The sequence below is a fragment of the Oncorhynchus gorbuscha genome, linkage group LG26 (genome assembly GCF_021184085.1).
Source record: "Oncorhynchus gorbuscha isolate QuinsamMale2020 ecotype Even-year linkage group LG26, OgorEven_v1.0, whole genome shotgun sequence".
In the NCBI taxonomy this organism is placed as follows: domain Eukaryota; kingdom Metazoa; phylum Chordata; class Actinopteri; order Salmoniformes; family Salmonidae; genus Oncorhynchus; species Oncorhynchus gorbuscha.
In genome coordinates, this window is record NC_060198.1 from 32128137 (window position 1) to 32142412 (window position 14276).

The window sequence follows — 14276 nt, forward strand, 5'->3', positions numbered from 1 at the left end:
GGGTCAAGCGGGCAGGTTGTTGGGCGGCCGGCCGTCACAAGACGCGAGATTTCATCTGGAGAGAGAGGGGAGAAAGAGGTCAGAGCACAGGGTAGGGCAGTGTGAGCAGAACCAGCGGTGTCGTTTGACTTAGCAAACGAGGATCGGATGTCGTCGACCTTCTTTTCAAAATGGTTGACGAAGTCATCTGCAGAGAGGGAGGAGGGGGGGAGGGGGCGGAGGATTCAGGAGGGAGGAGAAGGTGGCAAAGAGCTTCCTAGGGTTAGAGGCAGATGCTTGGAAGTAGACGCTACGTCTACTTCATTCAACGGCTGTGACAGTGTCGGCTCGGTCTGGGCTTCAGCTGGGAAAAATCGACGTATTCATGCAATATGGCCAGAGTCAGGTTTCCTCATCAATGTTCAGTATGATTGTGAGACGGCCAGGGTGTTAGTTTTGATTATAAACTGGGTTGTTCGAGCCCTGAATGCTGATTGCCTGACAGCAGTGGTATATCAGACCATATATCACGGGTACGACAAAACATTTATTTTTACTGCTGGTTGATGCTTATTTATAAAACCCTCTCAGGCCTCACTCCCCCCTACCTGAGATATATACTCTAGCCCTCATCCTCCACATACAACACCCGTTCGGCCAATCATATTCTGTTAAAGGTCCCCAAAGCACACACATCCCTGGGTCGCTCGTCTTTTCAGTTCGCTGCAGCTAGCGACTGGTAGGAGCTGCAACAAACACTCAAACTGGACAGTTTTATCTCAGTCTCTTCATTCAAAGACTCAATCATGGACACTCTTACTGACAGTTGTGGATGTATTGCTGTCTCTAGCTTTTTGCCCTTTGCCCTTTGTGCTGTTGTCTGTGCCCAACAATGTTTGTACCATGTTTTGTGCTGCTACCATGTTGTGCTGCTACCATGTTGAGCTGCTACCATGTTGTTGTCATGTTGTGTTGCTACCATGCTGTGTTGTCATGTGTTGCTGCCTTGCTATGTTGTTGTCTTTATGTCTCTCTTTAAGTAGTGTTGTGTTGTCTATCTTGTCGTGATGTGTGTTTTGTCCTATATTTATATTGTATTTCTTTATTTTAATCCCAGGCCCCATCCCCGCAGGAGGCCTTTTGCCTTTTGGTAGGCCGTAATATTTAAATAAAAGTTCAATCAATACAAAAAATGTCTAGACTATATTTCCTATTAATTTTGCAACTCATTTCATGTGTGTTTTCATGGAAAACAAGGAAATATCTAAGTGATCCCAAACTTTTGAACGGTAGTGTATATAATTACGTTGGTTTATAAAAGCAATAAGGCACCTCGGGTGTTAATGGAATATGGCCAATATACCACGGCTAAGGGCTGTGTCCAGGCACTCCGAACAGCCCTTAGCATGGGATGTATATTGGCCATATATCACACCTCCTGGGCCTTATTGCTTAAGTAGACCATGTGTGGGTGGAATCTTAGCTTTGAGGATTTAGAGCACTCTGTGTAATAGGTGAGTGTTTACAGTTAACATAGTGATTATACAGTGGTGTCTATAGTGTATTTAATAAGGGTGCTGGCGTTCAATTTTCTATCCTCTTTGGGCTCCTAGTCTTTCACTCCTTTTCTTTGAATTGCCAATGTGTTTGCCGTTTTGATTGGCTGTGGCCGCCGATGTTATTTCAGTTTTGATTGGATGTGACCGGTGAGGTCATAATGTAATTACGGCACAGCTGTATCAACATCACCAAACTCTGCCAAACCCTCCTTCCCCTCCTCCATACATCCCCCTCATCCATCCTCCACTCTGGTCTCCCCTTCCCTGGCCTGGCCTGTTCTGGTCTGCAGCCTTCCTGCTCCCTGCTCACTGGCTCAAAACCCAGTTACCAGGTCATGGGAACGAAAGAGGAGTGGAGGCAGCAGCAGGAACCAGAAGGAGAATCAACACAACAGACCCAACCTGATGACGACTGTGGAGATAAGGTGGAGAGAGAGAGAGAGTGCAGGAGAGAGAGTGCAGGAGAGGGAGAGTGAGAGAGAGAGGGAGAGAGAGAGAGAGAGAGAGAGAGAGAGAGAGAGAGAGAGAGAGAGAGAGAGAGAGAGAGAGAGAGAGAGTACATGAGAGAGAGAGAGAGAGAGAGAGAGAGAGAGAGAGAGAGAGAGAGAGAGAGAGAGAGAGAGAGAGAGAGAGAGAGAGAGAGAGAGAGAGAGAGAGAGAGAGAGAGTACATGAGAGAGAGAGAGAGAGAGAGAGAGAGAGAGAGAGAGAGAGAGAGAGAGAGAGAGAGAGAGAGAGAGAGAGAGAGAGAGAGATTGCAGAGAGAGACAGAGAGAGAGAGAGAGGGGGAGAGGAAGAGAGAAAGATAGAGAGAGAGAGAGAAAGGGGAGAGAGAAAAAGAGAAGGGGGGCGGAGAGACGGAGAGAGAGAGAGAGCGAGAGAGAGAGCGAGAGAGAGAGAAAGAGTGCAGGAGAGAGAGAGAGAATACTGGAGAGAGAGTACAGAGAGAGAGAGAGAGAGAGAGAGAGAGAGAGAGAGAGAGAGAGAGAGAGAGAGAGAGAGAGAGAGAGAGAGAGAGAGAGAGAGAGAGAGAGAGAGAGAGAGACAGAGAGAGAGGGGGAGACAGAGAGAGAGAGGGAGACAGAGAGGGAGGGAGAGAGGGAGACAGAGAGAGAGAGAGGGAGAGAGGGAGACAGAGAGAGAGCGCGGGAGAGAGGGAGACAGAGAGAGAGAGAGAGAGAGAGAGAGAGAGAGAGAGAGAGGGGGGGAGACAGAGAGAGAGGGAGAGAGGGAGACAGAGAGAGAGAGGGAGAGAGGGAGACAGAGAGAGAGAGGGAGAGAGAGAGAGATGATCTCCCACTGTCCCATGCTATAAAAACTCCTGACCTTCGTGCAACAAATAAACAGTGCCATTATTGACTATGAAAATAGCCACTATCTCATGTGAGCATTTACAATGCTGTGTGATGATTCCAATGTTGCGCAATACGTTCCCTCCTTCCCTCCCTCCTGTGATTGCATAAAGGAGTGAAATGAAAATGAGAGTCGGAAAAGATCATCACTTTTTTGGCCAACAGCAGCAGTGGTTTGTCAGGGTGACCGTTGTGGTGACCTTAGTGACCGTGAAGACAGAGATCTGGGCAACTGGACCAGTGTTCAGTTCCTGTCTGCCAGCCCCTCATAAACATGGGAGAGGGAAGTGAAGTGACATGGGAGAAGGGAAGAATGCGTAGAGTGTGTAGGAGATCAAAGCACCAGACCCCAGGGTGGTAGTGGTGGTGTGTTGTGGCGCAGCAGGGGAGCTACCGCTGCACAGTCAGTAAATCTCTGCTCAATTTCAAGTGTGTTTCAACTGTGATTTACAATAACAACACCACTCCCAGCTCCCTGCTGGAGGCTAGCTAACACCATGGTCCCTTTCATGGTAAACTGCTGAGTGCCGAGACCTGCACATCAAAAGACCAATCTGCACTGAAAAGAAGGCTAAATTGTATTTTATATATCAACTGATCATGAACATGGATGGTAAAACTGAAATAGCTGTGTCATGGATGAACTCAGCTGGACAATTGGTGTGCTTTGTGGCCATTTTATTGTCTAGGTGATTGTGAATGTCTGGCGTTGTGTTCCGCCCCTGCAGTGAGTCTGAGCTGTCTGTAGACTGCACTGCTCCAGGCTGTCGGCAGAGTGTGAGATCTAGACCCTCACTGTCTCCCTGTCATCTCCTCTCACAGCCTTTGTTAGTTTACGATACGCACATTCCACCACCCTGTCACTCTGTCTGTCACACAGGCAAATATAGACACACACACTCATAGATATCCCTTAGTCATCATAGATATCCCTTAGTCATCATAGACATCCCTTAGTCATCTTCACATTAATTTTCCCTCTTATAATAATAATAATATATTTTAGCAGACCTCTTAACTGAAGTAACTGAAGTACTCTTTTTAACCTACTGAGCTGAGCTGTACTTCACTGGCCTGGTTACCATCCATCACAGTTGCTGGAACTGTGCTGGAAAGGACAGAGTGGAAAGGAAATATCCGAGCCAGCAGAGTGCAGGACGGCATAATAGTGTGAAAAGGACCAGGGTGTAAAGGAGAGTGCATGGGGGCCATAGAGGGAGTTTGTCTGGTCTGGACAGCAGAGAGAGAGAGATTAAAGCTGTGCTCTTGTTATGGCCTGACCCTGATCCTTGTTATCTGATGACCCCAACATTGACCCCTGCAGACAACCAGCCAATCCTGCCCGGAGAGAATAGAAGATAAGGAAGTGGAGAGGGGAGAGATGTGTGTGTTTGACACGTGTCTGGGCAAACACTCTTTTGTAAACACACTTATATAAACAAATCCTGCATGCAGTCATCCCTGTCACATATGCACAAAGTGAGAAAGACACACACACACACACACACACACACACACACACACACACACACACACACACACACACACACACACACACACACACACACACACACACACACACACACACACACACACACACACACACACACACACACACACACACACACACACACACACACACACACACACACACACACACACACACTGATCCTCTGCTCTATCTCTCAGGTAAACAACCCAGCAGTGTGCGTGCAATCTCCTAGAAGGGATATTCTAATAGGTCAAATAATCTTACTGGAAGCTTATTTTACACTCTACTGACCCACTTCTTTCAACTCCTCTGCATCCATCCATCCATCCTTCCTCTATTTCCTTACCCTATTTTCACCTTTTTCACCCAACTCCCTCAGCTCCCCCATTCTCACACATCATTTACTGTCCTCCAAAACACCACCCTCCACCCTCTCCTTCCCAAAATCTTCAGGGTAGCAACAGTCTGCATGAGTGCATTTGGGAGCCCAAGTGTTTCTTTCTTCGGGTGTCCTGCTGAGCTGTGCCAATGCTGTGAAACCTCTGTGCTCCAATTTCATTCTCTTTTATCTGAGTACGCATGTACAGTTGAAGTCAGAAGTTCACATACACTTAGGTTGGAGTCATTAAAACTCGTTTTTCAACCACTCCACAAAGTTCTTGTTAACAAACTATAGTTTTGGCAAGTCGATTAGGACATCTACTTTGTGCATGACACAAGTAATTTTTCCAACAATTGTTTACAGACAGATTACTTCACTTATAATTCACTGTATCACAATTGCAGTGGGTCAGACGTTTACATAGACTAAGTTGACTGTGCCTTGAAACAGCTTGGAAAATTCCAGAAAATAATGTCATGGCTTTAGAAACTTCTGATAGGCTAATTGTCATCATTTGAGTCAATTGGAGGTGTACCTGTGGATGTATTTCAAGGCCTACCTTCAGACTCAGTGTCTCTTTGCTTGACATCATTGGAAAATCAAAAGAAATCAGCCAAGACCTCGGAAAAATAATTGCAGACCTCCACAAGTCTGGCTCACCCTTGGGAGCAATTTCCAAACACCTGAAGGTACCACGTTCATCTGTACAAACAATAGTACGCAAGTATCCACACCATGGGACCACGCAGCCGTCATACTGCTCAGGAAGGAGACGCGTTCTGTCTCCTAGAGACTTTGGGGCTAAAATTGCAAATCAATCCCAGAACAACAGCAAAGGACCTTGCGAAGATGCTGGAGGAAACAGGTACAAAAGTATCTATATCCACAGTAAAACGAGTCCTATATCGACATAACCTGAAAGGCCACTCAGCAAAGAAGAAGCCACTGCTCCAAAACCACCATAAAAAAGCCAGACTACCATTTGCAACTGCACATGGGTACAAAGATCATAATTTTTGGAGAAATGTCCTCTGGTCTGATGAAACAAAAATAGAACTGTTTGGCCATAATGACCATCGTTATGTTTGGAGGAAAAGGGGGAGGCTTGCAAGCTGAAGAACACCATCCCAACCGTGGTAGCATCATGTTGTGGGTGTGCTTTGCTACAGGAGGGACTGGTGCATTTCACAAAATAGATGGCATCATGAGAAAATACAATTTTGTGGATATGTTGAAGCAATATCTCAAGACATCAGTCAGGAAGTTAAAGCTTGGTCGCAAATGGGTCTTCCAAATGGACAATGACCCCAAGCATACTTCCAAAGTTGTGGCAAAATGGCTTAAGGACAACAAAGTCAAGGTATTGGATTGGCCATCACAAAGCCCTGACCTCAATCCTATAGAACATTTGTGGGCAGAACTGAAAAAGCGTGTGTGAACAAGGAGGCATACAAACCTGACTCAGTTACACCAGCTCTGTCAGGAAGAATTGGCCAAAATTCACCCAACTTATTGTGGGAAGCTTGTTGAAGGCTACCCGAGACGTTTGACCCAAGTTAAACAATTTAAAGGCAATGCTACCAAATACTAATTGAGTGTATGTAAACTTCTGACCCACTGGGAATGTGATAAAATAAATAAAACACACACACACAAACACACACCCACCCACATGTGCACAAACATACACACACCCACGGGGGAGAGAAAGGCACACCGCCACAACCATTGATCTAAACCTGCAAGTATATTAAGCATTTGAACTCACACACAGGTCAAATAATTAGCTGGAAATGTCAGTGTCGGGTTTCTCTACCAATGACAAGGGGAGACGCTGATGGCTGCCATGTGGTTTCAGATTTTGCCCTTGTCCTCTCTGATGCTTCAGAATATAATAGAGCCCCATCCATGACTGTCACCTCTCACACTTAACTGACTCCTAAACTCAGTCTGTTGTTCCTGTTTATCTGTGCTTTGCTGACTTGAGAAGTTGAGGAGGACGGGTGAAAATGACTGGGGAAATACATCTGTTATTATCTGTTTGCATCTCGCACGTAAGTAACGCCCTGGACCAGAGCTGGCTAGTAGATAGCTGACAAGCTCATGTGTGTATCGTGTCACCCCAATTAAAAACACAAAGGCTTGCCTTCTGGTAGTTAATTTAATAACTCTAATGTGAATCATGCTTGCTATAGCATCCTTAGCTGGCCTTGAAAATGTTAATCAGTTTAAAATCTCCAGAATCACACATTCCTACAGTAAGAGAGTTTATTTAATCCTTTGATTGGATGGGAAGAATGTCTATTGCTACTGCAAGATATCTGATTGGTTATCTGTTAATTTGTCCTATGTGGTATGCCATACTTATAGGCTGTCTATTGACGTTGTTTACAAAAAAATTTTTAACAGAGCTGGGTGTGTTTTCTAGAGGACTAAAAATAGCCGTCCTCACATGAGGGGGGTGCTATTGAGAATAGACCATTTCAGAACAGAGTTTTTAAACACATATTTCTCATAGATGTATCTAAAAATGTTAAATCTTTCCAATGACCAGCCTCCTCCGCTATGTACATTTACTTTTGTTTCAACCAGACACACACAGAGAAGGAGAATCGAAGCTGACTGACAAGAGTTGTACGACAGCACAAATGACAGGTCCTGTTTAGGAAAACATTATCCCTGAGTTATCATGTTCATAGAGCCTAGTTTAATAATGTATGTGCGGATGAGAATGTGTTTTCCTACTGGTACTTCAGCAAGGCTCTGGAAACACAGGGCCTAAGCTCCAGGAAGCCCCCAAAACCCATGCCCCCCAACCCCTACCTCATGTCCCTCATCTCCCAATCCCCGTGTCCATACCGTCCCTCACCATGGAGCGCTCTGGACCTCCCTGCCCTCCTCATTTCTTTCTCCACCCTGTCAGAGGGAGAGCGGTGATGGCAGGGTCACACACACTGAAATGGAACATAATAGATATGACCCAATATAACAGTAGAGTAACCAACACACAGACCCACAACAACACATCCACACACTCACACACATGAATAAAGTGGAACAGTCTATTGAGTCCAGGCCATAATAATGGAGGTAACTCTATACTCCTGTGAGAGATTCCTGGGCAGAAGGGGTGGAGCCCTTTTACCATTGACTACACACTGAGATCCACTGCACCACGGAAACATCTCACTCATACCCACAGAGAGCTCTGCTAGGAAAATAAGTAGACAGATTATATACGTTCAGAGAGACTCCCCTCACACAGCCACACAGAGAGAAAATACAAAGACACACAGAGAAAACACTAACAAAGGACACACAGGAGGCAAACAGAAGATGGCTACAACAAGGCCTGGCAGTTATAAAATATGTCTAATAATAATGTGGCTGTAATGAAATCTGGTGTTATAAGTGGCTTCACATGGCTTCATGTACACATCATGTTTTATTTTATTTTATTTCACCTTTATTTAACCAGGTAGGCAAGTTGAGAACAAGTTCTCATTTACAATTGCGACTTGGCCAAGATAAAGCAAAGCAGTTCGACAGATACAACGACACAGAGTTACACATGGAGTAAAACAAACATACAGTCAATAATACAGTATAAACAAGTATATATACAATGTGAGCAAATGAGGTGAGAAGGGAGGTAAAGGCAAAAAAGGCCATGGTGGCAAAGTAAATACAATATAGCAAGTAAAACACTGGAATGGTAGTTTTGCAATGGTAGAATGTGCAAAGTAGAAATAAAAAATAATGGGGTGCAAAGGAGCAAAATAAATTAATTCATTAAATACAGTTGGGAAAGAGGTAGTTGATTGGGCTAAGTTATAGGTGGGCTATGTACAGGTGCAGTAATCTGTGAGCTGCTCTGACAGTTGGTGCTTAAAGCTAGTGAGGGAGATAAGTGTTACCAGTTTCATAGATTGTTGTAGTTCGTTCCAGTCATTGGCAGCAGAGAACTGGAAGGAGAGGCAGCCAAAGAAAGAATTGGTTTTGGGGGTGACTAGAGAGATATACCTGCTGGAGCGTGTGCTACAGGTGGGAGATGCTATGGTGACCAGCAAGCTGAGATAAGGGGGGACTTTACATAGCAGGGTCTTGTAGATGACATGGAGCCAGTGGGTTTGGCGACGAGTATGAAGCGAGGGCCAGCCAACGAGAGCGTACAGGTCGCAATGGTGACAAAACGGATTGCACTGTGATAGACTGCATCCGATTTGTTGAGTAGGGTATTGGATTTTGTAAATAACATCGCCAAAGTCGAGGATTGGTAGGATGGTCAGTTTTACAAGGGTATGTTTGGCAGCATGAGTGAAGGATGCTTTGTTGCGAAATAGGAAGCCAATTCTAGATTTAACTTTGGATTGGAGATGTTTGATATGGGTCTGGAAGGAGAGTTTACAGTCTAACCAGACACCTAAGTATTTGTAGTTGTCCACGTATTCTAAGTCAGAGCCGTCCAGCGTAGTGATGTTGGACAGGCGGGTAGGTGCAGGTAGCGATCGGGTGAAGAGCATGCATTTAGTTTTACTTGTATTTAAGAGCAATTGGAGGCCACGGAAGGAGAGTTGTATGGCATTGAAGCTTTCCTGGAGGGTTGTTAACACAGTGTCCAAAGAAGGGCCGGAAGTGTCATGTTTTGTCATTGATTATCATGTCTTGTCCCTGTGCTTCCCTTCTATTCGTTTCCCTCTGCTGGTCTTATTAGGTTCTTTCCCTCTTTCTATCCCTCTCTCTCCCCCTCCCTCTCTCCCTCTCTCGCTCTCTCTCTATCGTTCCGTTCCTGCTCCCAGCTGTTCCTCATTCTCCTAACTACCTCATTTACTCTTTCACACCTGTCCCCTATTTTGCCCTCTGATTAGAGTCCCTATTTCTCCCTCTGTTTTCCGCTTCTGTCCTTGTCGGATCCTTGTTTGATGTTTGCTGTTCTGTGTCCTTGTTCCGCCCTGTCGTGTTTTTGCCTTCTCCAGATGCTGCGTGTGAGCAGGTGTCTGTCAGCTACGGCCTGTGCCTTCCCGAAGCGACCTGCAGTCTGTGGTCGCGTCTCCAGTCGTTCCTCTCTACTGACGAGAGGATTTCAGTTTTCCTGTTTTGTATTTACCTAAGATAATATCCAGGATTATCGTTTTTGTTTAAGACTGGAATAAAGACTCTGTTTCTGTTAAGTCGCTTTTGGGTCCTCATTCACCTGCATAACAGAAGGATCCGACCAAGAATGGACCCAGCGACTACGGATTCTCTCTACTCTGCTGTCGAGTTCCAGGGAGCGATGCTAGGCAGACACGAACAGGAATTGTCTGCTGCTCGACATGCCGTTGAGACCCTGGCCGCCCAAGTCTCCGGCCTCTCGGAGGAGATTCACAATCTCCGCCTCGATCCACCGGTTACCTCCTGGGCTTCCGGGTCTCCGGAGCCTAGAATTAATAACCCACCGTGCTACTCTGGGGAGCCTACTGAGTGTCGCTCGTTCCTTACCCAGTGTGATATAGTGTTCTCTCTCCAGCCCCACACGTACTCCAGGGGTATTGCTCGGATCGCCTACGTCATATCACTCCTTACTGGACGGGCTCGGGAGTGGGGCACAGCTATCTGGGAGGCAATGGCTGAGTGTACTAACGAGTATCAGAACTTTGAAGAGGAGATGATACGGGTTTTTGATCGTTCTGTTTTTGGGAAAGAAGCTTCCTGGTCCCTGTCTTCCCTATGTCAAGGTAATCGATCCATAACGGATTACTCTATAGAGTTTCGCACTCTTGCTGCCTCCAGTAACTGGAACGAGCAGGCGTTGCTCGCTCGTTTTCTGGAGGGACTCCACGCTAAGGTTAAGGATGAGATTCTCTCCCGGGAGGTTCCATCCAGCGTGGATTCTTTGATTGAACTCGCTATTCGCATTGAACGACGGGTAGATCTTCGTCACCGAGCTCATGGAAGAGAGCTCGCGTTAACTGTGTCCCCCTCTCCCCGACACTACCATCTTTCCCCACTGACTCAGGTGTTGAGCCCATGCAGCTGGGGGGTATTCGCATCTCGACTAAGGAGAGGGAACGGAGAATCACCAACCGCCTCTGTCTCTATTGCGGCTCCGCTGGTCATTTTGTCATTTCATGTCCAGTTAAAGGCCAGAGCTCATCAGTAAGCGGAGGGCGACTGATAAGCGCTACTACTCTGTCCTCTCCGTCAAGTACCTGTACTACCTTGCCGGTCCATCTACGCTGGACCGGATCGGCAGCTTCCTGCAGTGCTTTAATAGACTCTGGGGCGGAGGGCTGTTTTATGGACGAAGCCTGGGCTCGGGAACATGACATTCCTCTCAGACAGTTAGGGAGCCCACGGTCATGTTCGCCTTGGATGGTAGTCCTCTCCCCAGTATATTATGTGAAACACTACCTTTAACCCTCACAGTATCTGGTAACCATAGTGAGACCATTTCTTTTTTGATTTTTTGTTCACCTTTTACACCTGATGTTTTGGGTCATCCCTGGCTAGTGTGTCATAATCCTTCTTTTGATTGGTCTAGTAATTCTATCCTTTCCTGGAACGTTTCTTGTCATGTGAAATGTTTAATGTCTGCTATTCCTCCTGTTTCTTCTGCTCCCTCTTCACAGGAGGAACCTGGTGATTTGACAGGAGGGCCGGAGGAATATCATGATCTGCGCACGGTCTTCAGTCGGTCTAGAGCCACCTCCCTTCCTCCTCACCGGTCGTATGATTGTTGTACTGATCTCCTCAAGAAGCGTTTTGCATCCGCTCCTATCCTTGTTGCACCTGACGTCACTAAACAGTTCATTGTCGAGGTAGACGCGTCGGGGTGGGCGTGGGAGCCATTCTGTCCCAGCGCTCCCATACTGACGATGGGGTCCACCCTTGCGCGTATTTTTCTCATCGCCTGTCGCCGTCGGAACGTAACTATGATGTGGCTAACCGCGAACTGCTCGCCATCCGTTTAGCCCTAGGCGAATGGCGACAGTGGTTGGAGGGGGCGACCGTTCCTTTTGTCGTTTGGACTGACCAAAAGAACCTTGAGTACATCCGTTCTGCCAAATGACTCAATGCGCGTCAAGCTCGTTGGGCGTTGTTTTTCGCTCGTTTCGAGTTCGTGATTTCTTATCGCCCGGGTACTAAGAACACCAAGCCTGATGCTTTATTCCATCTCTTCAGTTCTTCTGTAGCGTCTACCGACCCCGAGGGGATTCTCCCTGAGGGGCGTGTTGTCGGGTTGAATGTCTGGGGAATTGAGAGACAGGTCAAGCAAGCACTCACTCACACTCCGTCGCCGCGCGCTTGTCCTAGTAACCTTCTTTTCGTTCCTGTCTCTACTCGTCTGGCTGTTCTTCAGTGGGCTCACTCTGCCAAGTTAGCTGGCCACCCCGGCGTTCGGGGTACGCTTGCTTCTATTCGCCAGCGGTTTTGGTGGCCTACTCAGGAGCGTGACACGCGCCGTTTTGTGGCTGCTTGTTCGCACTGCTCGCAGAATAAGTCCGGTAACTTTTTTTCTGCTTCTGCTCCTGGCCTTGCTGGGTCTCAGTCTGTCCCCAGCCACCGCATCTCTCCTGCCCTTGCTGTGTCTCAGTCTGTCCCCTGCCACCGCATCTCTCCTGGTCCTGCTCCTGCACTTGCTGTGTCTCAGGCTGTCCCTAGTTGTTACTCTCCTGGCCTGTTTGGTCCTGATTGCTCTAACGCTTACAGTTCTCTACCCGTGTCTCATTTTTATAAGAGTAATAGCCCTAGATTCCCTCTTCATCGTCTCCCGTTACGGTCCTGAGGAGAGGAGTTGGGTTCTTTCTCGGGACGTGCTGGACCGTTTGTTGATCAATGATTTCCTCCGTTGCCGCCAGGGTTCCTCCTCGAGTGCGCCAGGAGGCGCTCGGTGAGTGGGGGGGTACTGTCATGTTTTGTCATTGATTATCATGTCTTGTCCCTGTGCTTCCCTTCTATTCGTTTCCCTCTGCTGGTCTTATAAGGTTCTTTCCCTCTTTCTATCCCTCTCTCTCCCCCTCCCTCTCTCCCTCTCTCGCTCTCTCTCTCTATCGTTCCGTTCCTGCTCCCAGCTGTTCCTCATTCTCCTAACTACCTCATTTACTCTTTCACACCTGTCCCCTATTTTGCCCTCTGATTAGAGTCCCTATTTCTCCCACTGTTTTCCGCTTCTGTCCTTGTCGGATCCTTGTTTGATGTTTGCTGTTCTGTGTCCTTGTTCCGCCCTGTCGTGTTTTTGCCTTCTCCAGATGCTGCGTGTGAGCAGGTGTCTATGTCAGCTACGGCCTGTGCCTTCCCGAAGCGACCTGCAGTCTGTGGTCGCGTCTCCAGTCGTTCCTCTCTACTGACGAGAGGATTTCAGTTTTCCTGTTTTGTATTTACCTAAGATAATATCCAGGATTATCGTTTTTGTTTAAGACTGGAATAAAGACTCTGTTTCTGTTAAGTCGCTTTTGGGTCCTCATTCACCTGCATAACAGGAAGTATACAGAATGGTGTCGTCTGCGTAGAGGTGGATCAGAGACTCACCAGCAGCAAGAGCGACCTCATTGATGTATACAGAGAAGAGAGTCGGTCCAAGAATTGAACCCTGTGGCACCCCCATTGAGACTGCCAGAGGTCCGGACAGCAGACCCTCCGATTTGACACACTGAACTCTATCAGAGAAGTAGTTGGTGAACCAGGCGAGGCAATCATTTGAGAAACCAAGGCTGTCGAGTCTGCCGATGAGGATGTGGTGATTGACAGAGTCGAAAGCCTTGGCCAGATCAATGAATACGGCTGCACAGTAATGTACACAATGTACACAACTAACAAAAGCACATACGGGTTCATGTGGGGGGAAACAAAGCGCCCTCCATGTGGTGTGGACAATGAGGTGAACCTCACCCCACAACGAAGAGATCAAATGTTTCTAACAACTACAAGTCTACTGTGTAGGTAAGAGAACACTAGATGCTCAGGTTAGAGATAAGAGGGGAAGTTAACACTTGAGGTATTTATGGAGGAGGGGGAGCAGGGGGACCTGTTTTACCACATAACCTGTGAACAACAGACAGACAGAGACAGAGAGAGGGGAAGAGAGAGAGAGACATGTGGCATGACCAACACTTAAGCCGCTAATGGGTGATTTGGAGAAAGGAGAAGATCAGCAGATGTCCAACCGACAATGTTTACTCTGTCTGTTAAGGGGTATGGGGGGGAACAAAAACACCTGGCAATGACACACACACACACCTCCTCCACAACCAGCAGCACACACAGCCTGCTGTCTTTATTTTTCTTATTTAAGCTTTATTTAACTAGGCAAGTCAGTTCAGAACAAATTCTTATTTATATTGACGGCCTACCCCGGCCAAACCCTCCCCTAACCCGGACGACGATGGGGGAATTGTGCGCCTCGCTATGGGACTCCCGATCACGGCCGGTTGTGATACAGCCGGGATCAAACCCGGGTCTGTAGTGACACCTCTAGCACTCGTGCCTTAGACTGCTGCGCCACCCGGTCCCATTGCTCCATTGATTGAATCA